The sequence below is a fragment of the Solanum pennellii genome, chromosome 12, assembly GCF_001406875.1.
Source record: "Solanum pennellii chromosome 12, SPENNV200".
NCBI classification, from domain to species: Eukaryota; Viridiplantae; Streptophyta; class Magnoliopsida; order Solanales; family Solanaceae; genus Solanum; species Solanum pennellii.
The window spans coordinates 54,648,333-54,654,999 of NC_028648.1; the positions used below are offsets into that span (position 1 = coordinate 54,648,333).

The 6,667-nt window shown below is 33.7% G+C and overlaps 1 pseudogene; it reads right to left on the reverse strand.

Annotated features, from left to right (window-relative positions):
- Positions 1-1,463: 1,463 nt before the first annotated feature.
- Positions 1,464-5,511, reverse strand: LOC107005793 (annotated as a pseudogene).
- Positions 5,512-6,667: the final 1,156 nt, after the last annotated feature.

The following is a 6,667-nucleotide window of genomic DNA, read 5'->3' on the forward strand; positions in this document are numbered from 1 at the left end:
ACTTATGTTTACATTTATCAACAGAGAGCGCAACGCACGGGTACATAAACTAATTATACATTAATTATGTGTGTTGATTTCGAGTTTATATAATTAGTCATGTTTGTATATGTATAATTTGCCAGAATACCCCAATACATCTATAATATACAATTATTTAACCAATATACATATATAATGCACCTCTCTCCCACTCTTTTCCCTCTCTCGCTCGCCTCTCTCCACTCTCTTCCAATCTCGCTCGCTTCTCTCATCCCTCTCCCTATCTTGCTTGTCATATATACAAATTCATAAGTATAATATTCAATTATCTAACTAATATACATATACAATTTACCTCTCTCCCATTCTTTGCCCAATCTCGCTCGCCTCTCTCCTCCTCTCGCAATCTTTCTCGCCCCATATATATATATATATATTACCTCTCTCCCACTATTTTCCTTCTCTCGCTCGCATCTCTCTCCCAGTTTCGTTCGCCTCTATCCTTCCTATAATATATAGCTACAAATTGTAATTATCCAACTATAGTTGTGAAGAGTAATTACGCTATTTTGAAGTAGCTATATTTAAAAATTCCCCAATATAATTTGAGGGGAAAACGCAGAGCTCCCACAAACGGCTAACAGATTTTGCTCTTTATTGTTGGCCCAGATTTTAACTGAGGTCACTATAATTTGTAGGATAATAAATATATCTTCATATTAATTTGTATGTACTAAGGGGTTGTTGGTGTGAGGTATTAAAATAAAGGCAATGGCATAATATATATATTGAACCCTAAACTTAAGTTCATATCTAAACTTTGACCTCCAACTTTCATAATGCACAAACAGACACTTTAACTATCCAACTTTTAAATAAATAAACACATAAGTCCTACATGACAAAATATACGTAGGACACCACGTAGGACAAAAAATGACATGTAGAATATGTATGTCTATTTGTTCAACTTTATATAAGTTTAAGTGGCTACTTGTGCACACCCAAAGTTGAAAGGCATAAATGTGATTCGAAGTCAGGTTAAAGGGCATAATTATGTATAATGTCTAAAGCAAATAGTGATGGGATAAAAAGAATAGTGATCAGATAAAATTTCTATATCTTGTTTGGTTGTCATGTTTAGGATAACTTATCTCATACATGGTGAATAAATTATCTCAGGATAGCTAACCCCACGATAACTAATCTCGAAATAACTTATTTCCAACCAAATAACCCCTAAAAAAAATAATTAGTTTCTCTCTTTTGGTAACTCTTTAATTTCAATTTTTTCTCTACATATTAAAGAACATAAAATACACAAAATATTTTTGGTATGATGTATCTACTTTCTTAAACTTATATCAAACAAAATAGGACGAACAAATTAAAACAGAGAGAATATTTTATTAGAAAATTGACCTAATACAAAGAGAGTAGCTATTTAGATAGACTTCAAAGATTATGTTAAAAAAAAAAACTACTACACAAAGATTCCATGTTAGCATCGTCCAAAATAGAATCGCACCTCAAGGGGTGTAATGTACAACCTGGCAAGCGGCTAACAATATTATATTAAAATTCGATCAACTCTCATGTAAGGCATAAAATTCTCCTTTGTGCTATCCTTTTTGATAATTTTCATTCATATGCAAGAAGGCAATCATAGAAGTGTCATGGTTTCCATAGGATGGTTGTTTCTGCAATCATAAAAGTTACCATATAAGGATCCATGTTTGAAGAAGGCCTTCCATCCTCCAAGTATCCTTTTCCAGCTTTTTCTGTCTCCCATCCAATCCTAATCGATGCTCCGCGATCAGCAATTCCCTACGCAAAATATCGATAACACAAATCATATTACTAACAACATCTACATCGATTGATCGATCAATAAACAGAACTTGTCTTAGATCAGAAGTGTTGTTACAAAATTGAAGGTGTTAATATCAGCTGTTTCATGTTCTCCTGTAAGACGACGTTCATTGCCAACCCCATAAACAGCAATATGTTCCTTGTGCCTCTTGCCTAGCTTCTAAATGGCTTTGTTTATTACTTCTAGCCCTCCATCAGCCCTCATAGACTTGGTACTAATCACAACAACGATATGTCAATTGCCAACATACGAGATGATGGATGTATGTGTCAACGGAAGATGTACCTGTAATTTGTATGAGCACCAGTACCATTGCAATCACCTTGCCATGAGACGAATGCTAAGATATAACATTACATATTTATGTAAAAGATTGAACTCCTTTAAACAGAACTTAACCTCAATAGGTTTCGGATCAAAAGAAACAATTACACCAGCTGCTTCTGCAATCCTCTATTCAAACCACAAACAAGGAAACGTAAGGTCGGGTCTTTTAAGTTTTCTATTAGCTTTAGCTCGAAGGTTAAAGAGAATTAATTACCACTAGAATGTAACGCGCTACCCAAAGGTCATCACAAGGAGAAATGCCTACTGTTGGTCCAACTTGAAATTCCCACTGAATCAAAACAAAAGCACTAAGAACATAAGTGCACTACCCGATATGACCATCTAAAGACTTAAGTTGTTAGAGAGACCACATTTTGTTATTTAACCGTATTCTCAACTGAGTTGAACCAAATAATATTGCAGGCTTAACGCTAGTACAACGATACCCTGCCCTCTGAGCCGGACATGAATCATGAGAGTTTCCTCTCATCCGGCTCATCTCCATTCAATGCTTCCCTATAGTATCCTCCCCTTACTACATTACGGAAATTCACACGAAAGTTAATTTTTTTCTTCTTAGTTTTACCTGGCCTGCCATAACTTCTACATTGATTCCACCAATGTTGACACCAGCATATAGACACGCTTTGTAGTGTGAGTTGACAATTTCCCGGCCGAAGGCTTTTTCTGCACCAACACCACAGTAGTATGGTCCCTGTTACCAATACAGGGCAGAAGAAAAGTATTATCTTTCCAAACAGATATTTGTTTACAAACCAAGACATTAACTGGACAAAGGAACTTCATGAAAAGCTTCGTATCACTACCTGAGGTCCACGATATCCTCCAATTGGCCAACCAAGGGGCCAATTCAGATTTTTCTGCAACAAAGTGTACTCCTGCTCTATACCAAACCTATCATAGAAAATAATGGAAGTTCTCGAGAATGAATTCGAAGACAACATACACACAAACAAATCAACTGTATTCTTCGGAAAGTTAGTTAAATGTCAACGACAATAGTATTAGTAAAGTAATATATAGAATATGTCACTGAAACTAGTACCGTAAAAGGATAAGCTTTAGTCGAACTATTGCATCGAAGTGAACTAGCATAGGACAACAACTCTTTTATCGCCTGTTTCACTACCGTAGTCCATGATTCCTAAACTTACCAAGGTACCTCAGCCAGGACTTCAGGGTGGCTAAATATCTTTACAGCATTAAACCTTTTGTTTGTTGGGATGGGCTCTCCAACTGGAGTATAAGCATCACACATGACCTAAAAATCAAAATGTCCATTCCTTCAACATATTCGGTGTAATCCCACAAAAGTGGGGTCCGGGGAGGCTCAACCTTACCCCCGACCTTGTCAAAAAAGAAATAGACAGAGAACTTACAAGAATATGATTTCCTCCCCTGAATGGGTCCTTGTAAATTGCCTGGGGACTTTATAAACAAAAAAGAAACATAAGGAATGCTAAACATGGAAACTTGAAACTTCGAAAATAGAAACGGGAATGTGAACAAACAAGTGATTACATACTATAAGATGACTTCACTATCTTCACCAGGAGCTTGGCCAGTACTCGAACCATCATAGTTCCATTTTGGAATTTGAGAAGGACTAGTAACAGGACCATGCAGGGTCTGTCATCCACAGATCGAAATCACAATTAGGGGTGTGTTAGGTTGATCAAATTTTTGAAAAAATTTGTCCAAAAAAATGAGGACGGTGATTTTCTTAAGAAAGAGGGTTGGCATTCTACATTTTATTGTATCCTCCATGTTCTTCAACACACCTCATCTTCACCCCAAAAAAGCATAAGAAAGCCACTGAATTTCCTTAAAAACATTTTTTTAACAGGACACATTCTCCTTCGTACCGAACACACCCTAGATGTCAATACCCCTTAAAGATTATAATACCGAGAAAACATAATACACCATTTTTTATCATAAAATTTGTAACTACATTGAGCCTAACTCACAGCCCGAAAGGCCCAAGGTTGTTACATGACATAAAAGCCAATCGTTCGACAGATAGGGTCAACGCTCGGAATAGTGGTCTGTGTATCACTAGTGGTGGCTGGAACTCAAGAGGGGTGAATACAGTTGTGACTAACGATGTTGTTGGTATCAAGCGAGCGATATTGTTATCAATGGTGAATCCCACTTAACCCCTTTCAGCGGAAATTTATTATATTATATACATATGATTAATACTTTTTTTTTATGTATGTATGCTAGATGTCGAACCCCCAACCCCCTTCTGCTAGTTTGTGTGTTCACTTCTTTAGATTTTGAATCTCCTTAGTAAAAATTCTAGCTCTGTCATTAACTATTGCTTACGATCTTGTGTGTCACAAATCCGCTGAATGCGGAATTGAAGTGGGACTTAAATATTGTGCTTTTAGGGGCGTGAGTTAGGCCCAAGTTTGTTACGAAATCAAACAAACATACATGTATATATTGCCATAAAAATATTGAAAAAGGAAAAGGAAGATATGAATTACCCTTCCTTTGCTTCTCAGGTTCATACCAGATCCATCAATCCTGATAAATGCACATTCCAGAACAAGAAAATTATTCTTAGTACAATATGACATAAGCAACTCTTAGCGGTAACAAATAAACACATAAATAAAGAGTGTTAAAGTTTTATCGGCATAAGTTAAGTGTTATTAGATCTAATGTCGTTAATTGTTGTTAAAAGTACATATTTAGTGGCAATTGATTTATTGCCACTAATTAACATCATTTTTTATGTAGTGATATGATAAAGTCATAAAACTACACATTACCGGTTACACAAATTATTACTCCCTCCGTTTGAAAAAAATGACCATATTTCCTTTTTTAGTTTGTTTAAAAAAATGACTCATTTTCTTTTTTGGTAACACTTCAATTTTAACTTTCAACGTGGCATGTTTAAGACCACAAGATTAAAGGACATTTTGATACATTTGATATAACTTAAATTTAGAACCACAATATTAAAAAATCTTCATTCTTTTCTTAAATTTCGTTCCAAGTCAAAATAGATCATTCTTTTTTAAACGAAGGAAGTATTTAATGTGAAATAATAAGTCAATATTATATAAAATGATCAAAACTTGTAACAAGAAACACCAATAAAGAAAGCAATAAGGAAAAGAACATTAAGCATGCAATGATAAACTGTAGAGAATCAAAATGGAAAACAAATATCTGAAACTAACCATATATATTCAGCAATGATTCTACTTTTGTTTGTCTTGTGGCATTCAGAGAGATCCAGGTTGACAAGATCCAAGAGTGACATGTTTCTTAACTCACTTTCAAGCAAAAAATCTATAGAAAAGCTATTGTCGATTCAGCCATATGAATTGAGCCATGAATGTCATTTCGGTTCGATTTTTTCGATTTGAAAGTAATAAGTATGTTAAGAGAATACACATCTCGATAGAAATAGACACCTACTACATGAACAATATAATAGAAAAGCTAATGTGAATTTCATTAAGCAATACCAAAGTTCAAGTCATTATACAGCCAGACTTAAGTAAATTAATTAAAATTTAATAAAATATTTATATTTTATTTATGAAAATGGAAAAATGCACTAGTACCCCTGACTATGACTAAAATCTCAGAGAAACACCTTAACTAAACTAGACCTTATTTCCCTTGAACTTTTTTTTTTTGGTAATTTTGTACACCTTTTGTCTTTTGTGACACACCACGCAATTGAAGTGCGTGGGAGATATTTGGATGCCAATTTTTTTTAAAAAAAAAAAATTAAATCAAAACCAAACCAAATAATATTGATTTTTCAAAATTTAAAACCAAACTAAATCAATCAAATTTTTTAATTGGTTTAGTTCAGATTGCAGTTTGATTTTAAATTTTTAGTCATAACCATTAACAACCCTAGAGATAATTAAACACATAAATGTTCCTAAAGTCTATGAGCTACATAAAATCAAATGACAAGTAACGAATTTAACACTCTTTTGTTAATGTTCATATCTATTATCGCTTAAAACTATTTTTGAGATAATGTTCAAATTCTTTATGTACTTAATTACTTCTTCATATTTAAAACTATTTTTGAGATAATGTTCAAATTCTTTATGTACTTAATTAGTTCTTCATATTTTAAACTCTTGGTGAAAATTTCTGGTTATAAGACCATCCAAATCACTACAGAAGAAAAGGTGAAAATTGTTAGATGTAGTGGCATCAATTAAAATCAAGAACAAAAATTATAGGGGGCAAAACATAGTATGTTACAAAATAATTGAGTCAAACTACAAAACACAACTCAAATCAAAGCCCAACTTCCTACTGTGCAGTAAATCTCAAAAAAAAAATTAATGGAAACTAATTGCATTACAAGAAAAAACATAAATATACCTAATTAATGAAATTGAAGCTAACAAAAATTGCAATGTATGGGGTAAGAGATAGACCTTATTATAAGAAGCTAATTTGAACTCTTTA